The 17,955-nt window shown below is 40.2% G+C and overlaps 1 long non-coding RNA gene across 1 annotated transcript; it reads left to right on the top strand.

Annotated features, from left to right (window-relative positions):
- Positions 1-313: 313 nt before the first annotated feature.
- On the top strand, positions 314-7,925 carry LOC129604170 (uncharacterized). Its single transcript, XR_008694843.1, has 2 exons — positions 314-580; positions 5,665-7,925. It is a non-coding gene; the product is annotated as an uncharacterized LOC129604170 (long non-coding RNA).
- Positions 7,926-17,955: the final 10,030 nt, after the last annotated feature.

Raw genomic sequence — 17,955 nt, 5'->3', positions numbered from 1 at the left:
TGTATTTTCCAACACAAACAGACATTTATTTTGAAAATTCAAAATGAGCCCTGAATCTTCTGCACATCAAATATAATTCTATAACAAGAACGGTTCTCAGACAGAACCCACAGGCCTCGCACTGTCCGCAGACGGATGGATATTAGCGCATGAAGAGCGCTGAGCTGCACATTGCCTCACACGAGCAATAAAACCAGATGCTCCCACGGTAAGATGTGATGACAGAGCTGCAATCTTGTGAACGTGGGAATATGTTTTGAATGCACTACCGGGGAGCCTGGGGTTGGATGTGACGTGTGCAGGGTGTGATTGATTGTGTTGTTATTGCTAAGGACTCTCTTCCGGCTGCCTCCGGGACCAGCTTCGATCCATCCACTGTCTGTTTGTACTGCTGCTCATAAATTTTACAGCTTGCGTTTGAACCTACTGGGAGCTTAAACAATTGCTTTATTGATGAATTTTCACTCATATGAGGAAGAGCTCCACACCAGAGTGACACGGGACTGTTCACCACGGTAAAATGAACACTGCTGTGAGATTGCTTGTTCTTTTATCTAATATGTGGAGCGTAATTGTGCAGGTGAGGATTGTCTTTGAAAATGTTATGTTTCCTTCCTTCTTTTTTATAGTCCAAAATATATATCAATTACATAGAGTGGCAAAATTATAGTTTACTGGATGTTTTTTTCACTGTTGAGAAATAAACATGAAAATGTCATATTAAAGAAGGAAAGTCTTTAGAATTAGCATCAGAGTCTCCAGAGAGTTTATTATGAAACCAAGCCCAGACTTTGGAAAACATAAATTAATTAGAGGCAGTAGTGTTATATACTGTAGGTGTTGTATATGAGCACGAAGCAGAGAGGAACAGTTTATGGTCTGACTTTGTTAATGGCTGCAGAAAGACAGCGGCAGGGTATCACATACAGTATATGGGAGGATATTATTATTATGTTATCATTCCTGTGCTACTAACCCACATTAGAGATGTGGAAAGCTATACTATGTTAGCATCTTTAATTGGACACCAGATCAAGCCCTGTCACTCTAACCTCCTGAAATCTGCAAATCAGCAAGGAACGGGCTGTTTTAAAGAATAAATATTGCAAAGAAAACATATTTAATTTCTGCCAGGATCAGCTCAGGTTCCTGGTGAGTCGACCGGGGGGTAGCGGAAATGGAGTACTGAAATATTTATTGGAGCGTTGCATATTCAACTGAGGGTCCTTTGTGCGTTCTCATGTGATCTTTCACAGCCCGTTCACAAATTAAATATTTATCGCATTTAAATAAAAAGCTGAGTGCCAGGTCTCAGGGAGCAGTGTGTGTGTGTGTGTGGCGTCTGAGTACATGAGGACAGAGGCGAGGTGTGTGCCATCAGGGATGATTGGTGTTGAGACCAGGGAGACGGGGGTGTGTTGAGCCTGTCAGAATGGAGATATGAGTCTCACCTCTGTATGTGCTCATTCACCGAGCCTGGAATCAGCCTCGGCTTAACTAGTGTGCTGTGGGTACTGAGGGGGCTGGCATAGACAAAAAAAGCACTGTGCCTTACCTGATGCTGCAGCAACATTACACGCACACTCAGTATATTCTTTATGCTGTATATAAAAATAAAATACTGTACCTACACTATACAAAGCAGAAGTTCAAACTACTAGTTCAAAATTTAAATGAATTTTTAATAATATATTAATAATAGTAATACATTTATATTGTGGCCAACCTTATATCTTACTGTATATGTTTGTTTGTTTTAATATTAAAATACATTTATTAATGTAGTTTAGGAGACCTATAGATAACAAATGTAACTTGTCCATTTATTTAATTGTTAAAGAAAAAAGTTATAGGTTTTGTCAAGTTGTGCTTCAGTATGACTGTCACTGATTCTCAGGTTTGCCTTTTACAAAGCTACACTAAACCCCCAAATGAGGCCTAGGCAGTATCAAAATTGTTGGCCAAGTCCAGTCTCTGGATCTCGCCTGAGCCATCACGGTTCAATATATTTATACGTCATGAAAACCGTTATGACGTCACACTGTGGTTTAATGTAACATGTTTGGATCACTTGTTTGATCTGTTAGTGGAGTCGATAAACAAAATAATGTGTGTAGGTTTGCTAATTGTTAAAACCTTTTCTGTAAAGTTTAGATAGTGTCAGGGTTTTAAAAAGTGACAATTGACAAATTGCATTAGTTATAAAATGGGACAATCAAGGCTTTTGGCAAAGATCTGAAGACGAAAGAAAAATTACAACCGGCAGGCAGGGAGTGAACAACGTGCAAGATAAAACCCGAAGCTGACTCACTGTGCACTGCTAGAAAGAATACCTGTTATCAGGATGCAGTGAGGAGGAGGAGGAACATGAACAACAGTCAGTGTTTGAGGACTTACCAGAAACTAAAGTTAGCAACTGCTGCCTGACCAGCAGAGTGGACGTGGAGAGGTAGGAGCTTGTACAGTACGATGAGTCTGCTTGTTTGTCAGAAACGTCTTAAGAGGAGTGAATGTGAAAACACACCGAACACAGGCCCACAACAGCTCACTTCACCCAGCGGACGAGGCATTATCTGAAAGAGAAGAACTGAAGAAGTGAAAGCTACAGTCTTTGTCTCCAAGTAACAAAACCCAGTGAATATATACAGTAAAAAGAGGGGAGCGCTGCATTTTAAACACTGCCTGCGTTGTTGCCAGAGTAGGAAAAAGAGCAACAAATCCAGTCAACACTGCAAAAGGCAAATCCAAAAAACAAAGCCAGGTCAGAAGAGGTACAGGCCATAATTTGTGTCAGACAAATCCATAGGCCAGCCAGGTCCAGGTCTAGGTTCAGGTCCAGGTTCCAGTGCAAGGTAAATGTCTTCAGAGCGATGTGATGGAGGATGGATATCTGCAGACTTATGAGGAAGAGAACAGGTGAAGCAAATGAGGATTATTAGTAGGAGGAGAACCTGATGGAACAAGCACAGAGAGAGAGAGAGAGAGAGAGAGAGAGAGAGAGAGGAAGCCTCTAACTGATTTTCCTTCTTTGCACTATTTCCTGTTTGTGACTACTGTATGTAGTAGTAGTGTAGTGGATAAACTTTTAATTAACAAAAACAAGCAGGAATCAATTCAGATGATTTAAAATTTCCAGAGCTCTGTCACTGGCAGCACCGCGAGTTCTATACGTAAAAGGACTGAACAGGAAAACACTTTAACAAAGACACCACCAGCACAGCTGACCCACTGAGACAGAGACATCAGGATGAAGGGGACATAATTAGCATTGATAAAGTCCGTGTGTGGGGGTGTTTTATGTGCAAAATAATACCTCATCAACATTAACATCGGCCGTCACGACATGATGAAATGCCTGAGAAGCGATAACACAGCCGGCACGGAGCTGGGCCGCATGTACTGTAAATCAGTGGCCCTGTGAGGTTCAGCTGCACGGCTCTGAATATAACTTAATGTAAACTCAGGTGAATTTTTTCCTTTTTCTCATTCAAAAGCAGATCTCTAACTCTGGCAGACGGGATTCTTGTTGACAAGGACAGCACAGAGAGAGGAAATTGACCTCCCGGGAAGGGAAGTATCACAACAGCTCCGTCTCGAAAACGTACCACCAGTTCATTAAAGGTTAATGGTGCATTGAAGATAAGTTTTATCCACCTCCTCTCTTGGTGACTAATGGTGGGCTGCTCGCAAGCTGACATCTTTCAGATAGGATGAATGTTTGAGTCCTGGCCAGGGCTGCTATATACAGATCTTTGCAGGGAAGTGACAGAAGTTTTCTAGAGAGAGTATTTACACCTCGAGCTACGTGTCTTCTCACCTCAGCAGATGCGTGAGTGAATCTTCTGGTATTGAAGGGATAAATCTAAGGCATTGTAATGTGTTTATAAGGCTGTGTCTCAGACATGCTGCAGGCACCGGCTCTGGGTGTCATATACTGTTGCAAAACCGAGGCTTAGACATCCTCCAATTGAAAAATAAGTTTAAAAAAATGGAACAGGAAGATAAGAAAAAGTTCAGCTCTCCCATTGGGCATTAAACATGGGTGGAATGTACCTTTCAAACTCAGCACTGGCAATAATTATTGCAAGACTGTGGAATATCTACAGTAACTCTGGGAATATTATATTACCTGCTAGTGGTTGAGTCTGTGTTTCAATATGGGAATTGGTGAGGATTTGGTTTACATATACAGTAGTACTGCAGTTACTTTAGCATTACTGACTACCTGCCAGAGTCCAGAGTTGGAAACAAGGTGTCTAAATACAGATATTGACATTGGACATGCAGGTGTTCACTAAGAGATGCTCTCTTGAAATGTGGCAGTTATTACGAACCTCCTACAACAAACTACTGCAGTTTACAGGAGTGTTAAGGTCATTACACATCATCATTACACTCACTTCAAGGCACCGCTTTGAAGCAGAAGGTCGATGTATAGAGTCAAAATGCAGGAGCGTTATTATTTGCCACAATGTTGTAAAAAGTCATGGAGTTTGGAATTGTGTCAAACACATTGTGTTGTATAGTATCTGATGAGCTGCAGTTACTGTACACATCTGCTGTAAAATTATCACATTGCTGATCTTGACCCTAATTTACGCTTTTTGTTCCCTGTCCTAAAACTCTATTTTGTGTTTAAGGTGAACTTCTGCAATGTACCGTGGTGACAGCACAACTGTCACACAGCACTGATACAGTTTGATTCAATATATAATTACACTTCATGTCTAGGCGAATCCTAACCATCGCAAACTTCTGTATGGCCAGACACTGTTTCAGTGTGTAGCTGCTGTCTTTGACAGGAAAATAAACTCAATTACAGTAGGTTCCCGTTCTTTACTTGGACATTGTGTCTCTGGGAAAAACGATATTGGTTATTGTTTCTATTTTGTGTCACTGACAGTTATGCATCTCATGCTACATTTATTAGCTGTTATTCATCTGAATTATTTACTGTAAGTTATTGGACTGTTGGTGACTCGTATCGTGTGAAGTGTTCATCTGTGGTGCTTATACTGACAGCCCGGCAGAACTAAACAATGAGTCAAGTAAAATAATTTCCTGCCCTGACAGTGAACACCTCACTGATATCGCTCGCCTATACACTGAGGACAAATAACTGTTGTTATCATGACACAAAGACACGACTAATAACACAGCAGCGCAATTTTGCCCTAAGTGCTTAATCAGAAGCTGGAATTGGACGTTAACTTCAGTTATCTTCACAACAGAGAGTAGGAGAGAGTAAGTGCTACCTACACGTTGTGATAATGCATCATGTGTTACAAGCATGTGCTCGACCTAACCCTCCGCATTTTCTGTCAAACCTAAACCAGTTGTTGCGTCTAAAGGCAATAAAACCATGTTGTTCCCCCTGCTGCAATTAAGAATTTAGGGTGGCAATAGCGCAGGTGGTAGGGAGGTCATCCTCTTTTGGCCGTGCACCTTGCATGGCAGCTGCTGGCATCAGTGTGAGAGTGCATGGGTGAATGAGCTACTGTACTGTAAAACACTTTGGTTACCCTGAAAGTGTTCATACAGTAAATGCGCTATATAAAATCTGGACCATTTACTAAGAATGATAGTTAGAAAGACAAGATCACAATGCAGCCACCTTCTTCTATGTCAAAGTATTTGTAACTTGCATCTGTTTATTCCTCACAGGGTCAAGGCAGGATCAAGCCCATCCTAGAATGGAGCAAAGGGGAGGGGGGGTCTCACCCTGGACACGTCGCTAGTCCATCACAGCGCCACTTATACTGTACACGTGGACAGCCATTCACATCTACAGGCAACTTAGACAATCAGTAATAATCAATAGTATTGCATGTCTTTGCATTGTGGCAGAAATCGAGCCACCCATCAGAAAGGCACCTAGGCGACCCTGGAGTCAAACCCAGGACCTTCTTGCTGAGAGTACTGACAACTACACCACCGAACTCTACGCCAGATTGTAATATTGGCCTTAGCTGCTCCCCGCTTCCTGTGTCTTTGTAGATCACCACTTTTTAACATTAAAACATCTGAGGACCATTGACTCACCAATAAAACAATACTTTTAAAGCAGGGAAACCAGACTCTGTATGTTGGCGCTGGATTTTAGGCATTATATAGGAACACATAACACATTTTGACTGACAAAATTAAACGCAGGAGGTTCACCCATCCCAATTCAGAGACTCTACTTTTATATTTGCAAAAATATAAATATGATTCCTGAGAAACCTATTATTTTATTTTTGCCTACATTTAGATACTAATTCGGATGCAGACATACTGTAGTTTGTGTGTTCGACTCCAGTCACCTTGCGCGCGGTTTGCACAGAATTGCCAGTTGTGATAATGTTACATGACTATGTATTCTGCACTTTGACTATTAGTGCACTCTTATATCATATCAAAAACCACCTGTAATATTAACTGGGCCTATTACAAGCGACAGCCAGGTGCCTGTAATGGAGGCATGCACAGGTGTCCTGCAGCTAAAGGAATTTGACCTGTGGCTGAGCAGGCTGCTCATGAACCCTCTGGCTTAAAAGCCGCATGCGCTGCCACAATCGTCACTTTACAAAAATAATGCCAATATTTAAAAGCAGACCGGGCTGTTTAAAAACATCTTTATTTCTGTCAGATCATTTGTTCTATTGGTTCTTTTGTACTGTTACACGTGTTTATTTATTTTTGTTTCATTACATGTTTTAGTTACCGTTTCAGGCTGGTTATGGATGATCACGGGGCCAGATAAAAGAATGTGCCCGAAGAAAGTCCACCAATTTATGCAGGAAGTGGGTCATGAGCCATGTTCATTACGAGAAGAGTTACAGTAGGTTTTTGGTTCAATTGGTTTTGTTCTTTATTTTATTAAATTGTCATTTGCATATGATTGTTTAGATTTATGTAATAAGTGTTAGTGATGTACTGATTGTTCTGTTGTGTTTTGATGTCTTTCGTTGAGTTTACAGTAACTGGCCTGATCAGTCAGTATATATGTTTCTCTGTTTGTGTGTTTAGGGTCATTTTATTTTTTGGTAAGCATTTGGTCCGGTGGTCTTACTCAGTTTAATTTGTTAACTTCTTTTAAGTGCCCAATTGGGTTATGCTATTCTGCTGTATTTTGTTTATTTTGCCCTCGCTTCTTAAATAAATTGCATTATTTTGGAAAAATCCACTAGTGTCCTCCTACCTGTCTGCTCGCTTCCTCACAGGGCAGAACTACATTTAGATACACTGCTTTTGCTTTAAATCTGTATTTCGGAATATAGGTAAACCACAATCCAATCCAAGAAAATCCTACAAGACTTAGTAGCAGGGAGATAAGTAGGGGAATGGAAGGGAATGTTCCTTTTTTATTATGTACAGCTATACGGCTGTTACTTTCCCAAAAAAATCACTTTCTTACTTTCTTACAAAAACTGTGCAAAAATATGCAGCCAGTTGTATTTGCATGTGACTCTATGTGATATAGCATTAACCTTTTTATTATAGATTTATATTTTTCCCACTCTGTGTGTGTTTATGTTGAGCTGCACAGAGTTTGCAGTTCTGAAAGTTCGAATGTTCTGAACTTTAAACCCGCCATAGGCCGATTTAATTAATCATACAGCCAGCGTCTCAAAGCTGCAGCTTCTGTCAGTAAAATAATAAGGAGGTGCAATACATAGATGCTCCAAATGTCTATTTCCATATACATAGAGTATATAAACAGTTTGAGATTAATTATTCTACAATTTTAGCTTCCACATTCACTAGACAAATTTTTTTCCCTTTTTTTTCCCCTTGCAATTTTGCATTGCTCTGTAAAAAGCCTGTACTGTATATTGTTTACGCTCATGAAAATATTCCTTACAAAATTTGGAAATCGATAGCATTAATTGCCAATCTTACGTGTCAAACTGGTTCACTCTGAATAAATCGTCGTTCCATCACAGACATCTACAGACAATCACCCACATCTACTGTACAGCCAGTTTAAGGTCTCCAGGTAACCTGACTACTGTACATGTCTTTGGATGTGTGGAAGGAAGCCTGGTACCCAGGCATAACCTACGCAAACACAGGGAAAACATACAATCTCCACAAAGAAAGGCACCTCGGCAACCTCGGGAATTGAACCCTGACACCCAGAGACCACACTGTCTGTTTAAACAGATCAACTAATTATACTGAAATGTGAGAACGATCCTGCTAAACTGCTAAAGTCCACACAGAAAGTACTGTATGTTGGTAACACTGTCTGTTATCAGGCTTTACCTTCAGACAAACTGGCAGCAGCAAATATTATATTTCAACTTAGTGACCAAACTTTATCTTTGGAAAGGAAGTATATCATATTTCAGACGCTACGGACAACAGAGCCTGAGGTAAATTACCAAAGGGCAGGCTGAGATAAGACCGTTGTCCTCGGGACACTGACCAGCCAGTCAGCTCAGGCTCCGGGCTGTGAGCTGTTCCTGATTGCGGTACTCACCAGCCAGACTGGTCTTTGCGTCTCTAAAATGTGATGTAAGTACACATAATATCTAAACTAAGCATCATGCATAGGGATTTGTGATTTTGCCCAACGTTGCCCCAGTACTGTACCTCTCACCATGTCCAGTGCATCAGTTACTGTACATACTGTATGTGTTTCTGTTGGCATTTTGTTTGGTACTGTAGTTGCTGCATTTCTACAGTATACACACCACTGCATAGGTCTAGAGTCACAGAATTAAAAGTACATCAAAGACAAACACCCACAAACGCTTTGATAATGAACACATTAACATAAAATCAGTTTTACCAAAAGACATTAGCCCAAGAATCAACAGTGACAATAAAACATGAGTAAGAAAACATGCAAAACAGCAGACAAAACAATGAGGAGTGTGTATTTATTGGTTTCATTAAGTTAAAATGAAACGCTGCATCCAGGACTAAGCGTAAGATACTTTACTCTTCCTAAAAGACAAAGCACATTATTTGGAATTTCAGAATTAAAACCTACCAAACTTATAACTCAGTAATCACATTGCTACTAGCACTATACTCTGGCACCTTAGGGGACTCACATAGTGCCAGAGCTGCAGTGAGAAGATTATTCTAGCTTTAATTAATACCGCTGGACCTCTGAAGGCTTCTCACGGCGACGTCACAGAACGCAGGTGCCCATTCGGCTGCACAGCTGCAGACGTCTGCACACAGTGGCCAAAGCGATCACTGTTTTGGAAAGACCTGAACTGAACTGCGCTGTATTGATCCCATGACGGTGAGAAGTTGATGTTGGTGTGTTGGGTTGTGTTACAACACCAACGCCTGCGTATTATCTTCTGATGAATTGCATAATTTAACACTTTTCCTTGAGTAATTACTGCTGAGCCAACCTTTTATCAGCGGAGCTCTGTCTGCACTTCTGGTTGGTTCCGCGGCGCTTCTGAACTGACAAATGTGCTGTTTGCAGCCCACTCTGCCTTTTCATTAGCGTACTGTTATTGAGATTAATGCTGCTGTGATTGTCATTACCTGTATCATTGTTACAAAGAGTGGACTTGGGTGAGGGGGCAGTCTGGAGAGGAACGCTGTGAACTTATTGCAAAGGTTGCAGATGTTGTGAAACAATGACGGCTGACCTGTTGACGTTCACTTTTGTGGTAGAAGGACTAATGCACTACACTTACATACAGGATCTGTGTGTCCAGCTATACAGTATAGTCAGTTTTGCTACAGCAGAAGTTAAACATGCAATCTGCATTTCTAACAAAGATTATTTCCATCAGCAGCATCACTGATACAGGAGGAGCAGTGCACAGAGCGAGTTACTCTTTGAACGCTTGTTTCGCAAACTTTCCTGCTGAAGTTACACACGCCGAGCAAAGATCACGAATGAAAAGCTATTCTCAGCTACCAGAGAGCAGTGAGGGCCCGCGGGTGAGCTTGTGCCTTAATAGATGGGTGGTGATATACATAATGCTTCGGTTTTGACAGCAAAATCTGTTCTTAAGTTGCCGTGACAGCCACTCGAATCCATGCCAGGAAGCTATCAAATAGAATGGATTATTCTCCACGTTCGCGGCTACAAACGTCGGAGCGGGGCACGAGACAGTTCCTCTGGCAGTGGTTCATCAGGTGGCGTGCTGCCAACGCACAAAGGCCCCAGCTTGGCAGGGCTGCGTGATGGAACAACAGGAACATCTTCACAGCTCCAGCTCTAACCTTCCAACTTGTAGGTAAAGAAGCCGAGCTGTGCAGACGATCACAGCCTCGCTCCGATATCAAAACACAGCTGCTGAGTGCGCGGCTCTGGGCTGAATCACACCAGTTAATGTTCTCACGATCCTTCCTTCCTGACAAATTCAGATGAATGTCGCCATTGGTTTCTCTCGATGAATCACTCCCAATTCAAACCCCCGAATATCCGTGTATCAACATCTGTGGTAAAAGCCGTGTGTGATCACTGAGAGGCTCTCAGCCTCATGCACTATTGATATTCCTCCTTAAGAGGCCTCCGCTCTTCCTCGCCATTCATGGAAATAAACATCCCATTCATACTATTATTACGCTTTACGCACCGCAGTCATGATTCGTGTTCTTTGCGCGACAATTTTATTAACATATGACAAGCCTCGTATTTCAATTCAGTTCAACTTCCTGCAAGAAGAAATGTGCTGTGGTGCACAGGCAGCGTTGGCATCACACATGCACCCAGCAGCAAAAAATAAAAAACACAGCATAAATAATAAAAAAACATGGACCAAATGAGAGTCAACAGCATAAAAAAAACCTTGTTCATTATTTATAAATGTGAAATACCACACACTTAAAACAATCCCCATGCCGGCATGCTAAAGGAACGCAGTGTACACGGTTTGCGAGACTTGTATTAACACCTAAATAGTTGCTCAGGGGCTGCAAACATGAACACTGACATTCCTCACCACCGCCACCTTCTGCACCTGGACGCCCGACTCACATCGCCGAACAGAAAGAAGAGCTTCACCCACAACAAGGAGCAGGAGTCAGGTGAAACGAATTCATCAACATGAGGGCGCAGAAATGGACACATTAGCCACAAATGTCAGGAAATGTCTCTCCAAATATTTAAATATGCAAGCATGTGGAAGGAACATAACCCAAGGGAGAGGCGGTAGATGAAACAAGCTGCTGTGAGAGAACACCACTGACCCAGATAGAGCGAAATCTGTTTGTTAGGAAACCCAAAATGCTGCCCAGTCAATTTAAACTGATATATCTAATAGATAAAATTTACAGGATCATGGTTTCTCATCTATGTTTATGTTAAGTTTTTTTTTACATCTTCTATTTTGTTAGTTTCGCAAAGTCAGTTGTCCAAGTCTGCAAGTCAAAGGCTTCCCGCAAAACCTTCGTCTCCATCCTTAATTTCCCTCCTCAAATCTCACTGCTAGTTTGTTGACGGCCACTTGGAGATGTGTAATGGCTAATGTTTCCTTGCCAGTTCAATCATTTTTATCTCTGTCTTCCTGGCCCCCTATCCTGTACAGTAGCTACTACAGCCTCCCTTCCTTGATTAATCCATTCATGCTTGTGCATGAATGGATTTAAGCATTTGATCAGTTTCACTCTGCAGTAGCTCGTAAATTCCGTGGTGATACTGAACTTCACCAACAGGTCAGCAAAAGTCAATGTGAAAAAACAAATAAACTGACAACGAATAAGAATCTAACATACAAAACCCCTGCACGTCAGGAGAGAACAGCATGCTGTTATTTGCTTGGTCCCACTCTGCAGTCTGTGCAAAAAACACTTCCCAAATTATCTGACCAGCTCACAGACCGTCTCCCACAACTAGAGGGTTATAAGGACTAAGGCCTGGACCATCCTGCTCAAATCAAGCAAAATAAATAAAGTACAGTACTACCTTTTGATTTCAATGCTATTTACTCAGAGGGCAAACCTCACCTCTTAGATGGCACTGAGTCTTTCCTCCCCTCTATTTAGGTAACGTACTGTATAGTACAGTACGTCTTTTCTCAACAGACATCCACACCATTGAGTTGAGGAGTTAACATAACTCTGCTGTTCTCCAAAACTACATAATTTCAATACTTAAAACAATGCTTATGCTGTAACTTAAGTTTTCCGTGGGCAGGAAAACAGGAAGTTCAGTGTGCTTGCTTTACCACACGTCACTGTCCCAAGATGTTCTGGAATGTTTTGGTCTTCTAGAAGACAAATCTAGAAAACTGTTCATCCTAAGCCTCACCCATTTTATATTGACTTTCACCTCCAATGAACCTGGACACCTCTACAATATGTCTGCAACACTCTGTTTTGGTTCACTCACCATACTACCTGTCACCCCTAGATAAAAGACTGGCTTACTTCCATTATCATCCCGCTCCCCCTCCATCATTCAACACTCTCTTCTCCATCATCATTGGTCACTGGCCTGTCACTCTAGTCCCTACATTTACTGTATGTTACTTGGTAATAATTGCCAAGTTTTGCTGAAACATGGACATCAGCTGCCCTAATATGATGCATAGTACAGTAGTGGGTGGGGGGATAGGGGGATCCCATATAATGTTTTTTAACACTACATACAATCATTGATTTAATCAGTATTTCTGTACCATGTTGATTCGATAGAAAAATACTAATGTGCAGAAAACTGTTGAACATTGAAATATCTATGATGATTACTTTGATAAATAAACACTTTGCCACAAAACGTTGCCACACCAGAGAGATACATGTACAATACTTTCTTTTATTTAGATTTAATTATGCAGTGATTCAACAGCTACAGTGCAAGTCAAAGGTTGTCCTGGAGCACTCTTTCTGGTTTTTCTGTGGTACACTGTGGAGTTGAAGCGCTGAAACTGAGCTGATGAGTTGGACAAAACACACAACAGATTTGTAACTGCATCACTAAATGCTTGTCCTTTTATTGCACATATCGGTCCATTAAACGTTGTGTTATACAGATTTTAAAAAAACATTGTTTAGTTTGATGTGCCATAAAATAATCATCTTCCTGCTGCAATGAAAACTTTTAACGTAGATATTGTCTTGCTAAACGGTGGGTTTGGAATTCAAGTCAGTTTAATAAAGCATCACTTCACAACAAAGGTTATTTAAAGTTGTAAGTACAACTAATACAACAAATGGAAACATATATATAAAAAAAAAAAAAAAAAAAAAAAACAACCCTACTGTGAGTTCAGAATTCCTAAAGCTAACAAACTCATTGTTCGTGTTTAAATTAAATTTGCATGAGCGAGACATGTTCCGGTATCTGTTGTTGGGTGGTGTTGGCTTAGTAGGAATAAATAATTAATGGAAATTAAGCTGTTTGCGCAGTGTGGTGTTATTTTACACTTTGACACAGCCTGATTTTCAGATGATTATGAAAGAGGGCTCCTATCACACAAGTCCTAATTGATCTTCTTTTGTTCTTTGTTATGTCCCACTAGAAATATTGATGATAAAAATTCTTTAACATGCTAACAAGTGTTAAGGAGAGTACAATACAGGTCCGTTGAAGCATTACAGGAACACACCTGCCAAAATCTGTCTACTTTGAAATGATAAATCTCAAGAGGCTTATACTAAAGTATATCTGCGGTGCATCAATGAGCAGCCAAGTGCTTAACTCAAAATATAATACATCTGTGTTCACATAAGGAGGAAGGAGGAGGAAAAAGATACTGAGATGACACCATTTCAAATTTGCAGGTGAAAGAAACAACACATAATTATGTTACATCAGTAACTAATAACGTTGAACATGATTTACCAGATAACAGCACAATACCTCTGTCACTGAATAGCTCTCTTTATGCAAACCGAAATAATGACAAATGAATAGTCGCACTTTCTCCCATCCAAACATGTGGCGCACTGTTATATCTGGTGTATGTACTGTATGTGTGTGTGAAAACACGCATTCAGGCTATTTTAACACCGAACCAGCTCGGACCTAGTTTGACAAAAGGCACGCCCTGGTGAGGCACTGCAGTGTGTGACCAAACAGCTGTCAAGCCTGAAACAAGATGCTCCCAACAAGCACATGGCTATACCAAGTTGTGTAAGGTGTGTTACATGCAGCTTACAGTCTGTGTACTGTAGGTCAGTTGTCGCAACATAAAAACGTGACAAGTTGCTTGAAAGAGCTAGCTATAAGTGTCAGTGCTCATGTTGTATGTAATCATGTGTCAGTTTGTAGGGATACTGCATAGCCTGAACAGAAAACAACAGACTTTCAATGAGTTTTGTTAAAACCTGAACTTGTCGCTGGAAAATATTTTTGCATTTCATTTTATTTTTACTAAGATATAAGATATTATAAATAAGTAAAAGAGTAAATGTCCCCTCTGTAAACTTCAGTTAGTCAGATAACTAGCGTAGAATTCTATTTGTCACTAAAGACTAAGAACAAATGTAATGAAGCTTGGTTTTCAAATGGAGGAAAATGTGTAGATGTAGAATATTCTCCAATAACGGATTCCAGTGTGGAGCAACATTTCCCTACACAAGGAAAGGTCACTCACGAACCAACTAAATGATTTAAAACCAGCATCTGTTAAATCAATATTCTCTCAGCATTACTGAATAATCTGAGCACTGCAACTGAGCAATAACCTTAGATTGCAGCACGTACTGTACAGTGTAGAATACAAATTAAAACAATTCCACTTACTGTATGCGCCTTTATCACAGTATGGTCGCGAGAGTCTGCAGTGGGAAGAACAGCACGAACCAGACAAGCGAAAAACATTGCTGGACCAGCCTTAGAGTCCATGGACCACATGACCACCTCCAGCAACAGTGTAAAGTCAGGACCCTCTAACATATACACACATAGAACTAAAATTTTAGTGAAGCAGCAGTGCATTGTGTTGTTGTGTCGCACAGGAAATCTCATTTTCAAAGGTAAACCTGGAAAATGATTTTCATTGTGATATTACATACATAAATCACATAACAACAGACATTGGTGTGTGGTTTCTTTGAATAAATTCAGGTATAAAATCTGCTTTTTTGTTTGTATCAGGTTCTTTGAGTCAAACCTTTGGCCACATTTAGTCCTAGCCTCTCTCTTGTGGAGACATAGAGTAAAATACCAAAGGTAAGCAAAGTCCAGCCGGATCACAAGGAGTAGCTTTTTATTATTTGCTGATGTGCTATTGATGTGTTGGTGAGTGACTTTCCCCTCCCCCTTCATGGCGTTGCCTCTGCCGCATTGCACACATGACGGTTCTACTCCTCATGTTTTAGTAAATACAATGGATATAACTGCCAGTGGTTCCCAAGTGCCCTTCTTAACAATTCCTCTTATATCAATTAATGCATCTGATTAAATTATTTGAATGTGAATTTTTTTTATCAGTTTGTATTTTTTTTTTAATATTTGTGTTTTCATTCACTTACGTGTGGGTTGTGTTTTTCCCCTTCTACAATATGTGATTATTTGTAATATATTTTATGGACCAGATGTGGCATCTTCATAATTGTAAATAATTATTGCATACTTCACTGGTCAAAGTGTCCAGAGAACATTCAAAAGACATACAGTAAACATACAAAGAGGTAAAATAACAGTAAATATTTATATTTGTTTTTTACAACTTGTTATTTCATATTTTCATATATGCATTTTTTCATGCCCTGCCTAAAATGACAGGTATTGTATGCATTTCCTAGGTTTGCTATAAAATACCTGCTTCTCATACATTTCTAACATATACATTTAAAACGTCCTCCATTTTTAGAGCATGGGAAGCATCAGACAGTGTAAGTTTCAGTGTCTCTGTGTTTACGTTTGACTCTTTCTGCCAAGTTCACCTTTGTCACCTTCAGAGCGAGGTGTTACTTGTTACCTCTCGTTTTTTTCTTTGCAAAGGTGTACCAATAAAACAAAGTGTTATTCTTGCCAGTGGATATTGTTATACCTGCAACTTTAGACAACTGGCAGTAACAACAATGAGAGCAGCGCTGTATGCTGCCAAGCCTGGAGCCTAAAAAAAAACACCATTCTCACTGGGAAGCACTGTATTGTACACGTTCAGGTGAATTTCACCCTCTGATCACTTCCCACTTGTTTTATTTTTCTATCTCCTCATAGACTACAGGTTCAAACAAAAACATAAAAAGAGCCGGAAAGATGCGTGGGTCATTAATTAAATATACCTGTATGATACAGTACATCGTTTCAAATGAGATTTTCAGCTATAGAGAAGCTAGAGCATTCGCAAAACACGCAAACAGCACGTTAGCCGTAATCACCAGATTTTAATCTCTACAGTGGTTAGAACATGAGGTGGTCCGGGCCCTTCACAGCAAAGTTAATATTGTGATGTGATATAGCATATCAAACATCTCACCCATTCTTCTAATTCTGAAAGTAACATTATAATGTCAAATCTGGAGTAAAGTCAGGGCTTTAACGCTTTCATGTCTTTCACATGCATCGAACACAGCCTCAGTAATAAACAAAAATATAATACTGTACAATGACCAATAGCAACGGCTCAAATTAAAACTAAGACTTGAATAAATCTAATGATATGGGCTAGCTAGACCTTACAGTTATGAGCAGATATGAGCAGAGGAACTACAATGCTACGCTAATTGCTTTGTGTATACTTCAGTTTTGTAACACATTTTAATAATAATTAAACTTTATTGATTCTGCATGAGGGAAATTATTGTCTGCATTGTCTTACTCAAGGACACACTTGGTGCTCTGGTGGGCTTAACCCTGGGACCTTCTGCTTCCTAAGACAATGCTCTCCCAACTGAGGCACCAAACTATAAAAAGTTAAAAGAAAGAGGTTTTGCTATATAAGGTTCATCGATCCCAATATTCCTATGTTTTGGGTGGTAAACCAATCACTCATTTGCTACATGTCCCATAGAGACAATCTCAAGTGTTTTATTGGTAAGACAATGTCATGTTTGTTCTGTATTGTGATGTTACATTACGTTGCAATGATGTTTGGGCAATTCTGACATAACTGCTGTTATGCTAACTTCATTTTGGGATCAAGTTACATAATTTTAATTGTTCTAAGTACAGTAAACAACTGTGTTTTCACACACTAGGTCTATCGGTAAGTCTCTTCTGCTGCCTCATGTGCACACTCACACCTTCACATCCAGACCTACTGTACCTACAGTAACTAAAAGTCCAAACCTCATGCTGAATTTAATGGGTTTATTTGACTAACAATAGGTCCGCAAATATGCAATAGTACATTATCGGAAGGTCAGCAGTTTATCCCAGCAGGTGTACCCTTGAGCAAGACACTTTACACTAGGTTCCCGAGCACCACATGGGTGCCTTCCCACGGTTACCTCAGTGAGGGTATGGGTTAAATGCAGAGAACACAATTTCCCCAAGGGGAGTATGTCTTGTCTTATCTTATCTTATCTTTGATGTTTTAGCTGTTAAGGTTGACTTCCTATTACTCACTGATTGCATAAAAAGCAGAGTGATGCCCTTGGTCCCATTTACTCCACAGTAGATAATTTATTATGCTGATTGTAATGATATGTTCTACTTAAACTGATTACAATTCAAACTGACTGGTGAATCTATAGAGGAAAGAGTCTTCAGTGACAATGAGCCGTGTCTTCTCAGCTGAGCCAAGTTTAAAATGTCTGCAAAATCAAACAAACCCTACACGAGCTGTTTTCCAGGTTCTGTTTCCTATTGATTCTCTAGTACCCTCTCCAAAAGTGCTGCAATGGTCCCCTTAGGCTAACTCAAAATTAAGAGCTATGACAAACAGTTGCATCAAGTGACAAAAGAAGGGAAATGTGCTGTGTAATTTGTGGTTTGCTGATAATATTGTGCAGTGAGCAATGAAGCGATAACGGGTTTTTAGAGGGCTTTTGCTGTGTTTATCCGTTTTCTTTGCATTTTCCCAGCAAAATGTCATTTATCTTCTTCCAGGATGGATGTTTTTTTCTTCTAAAAGCAGCTGATATTTTGCT

Source organism: Betta splendens, chromosome 5 (assembly GCF_900634795.4).
Source record: "Betta splendens chromosome 5, fBetSpl5.4, whole genome shotgun sequence".
NCBI lineage: Eukaryota > Metazoa > Chordata > Actinopteri > Anabantiformes > Osphronemidae > Betta > Betta splendens.
The sequence above is the reverse complement of the archived record's forward strand: the minus strand, read 5'-3'. Positions and strand labels throughout refer to the sequence as shown.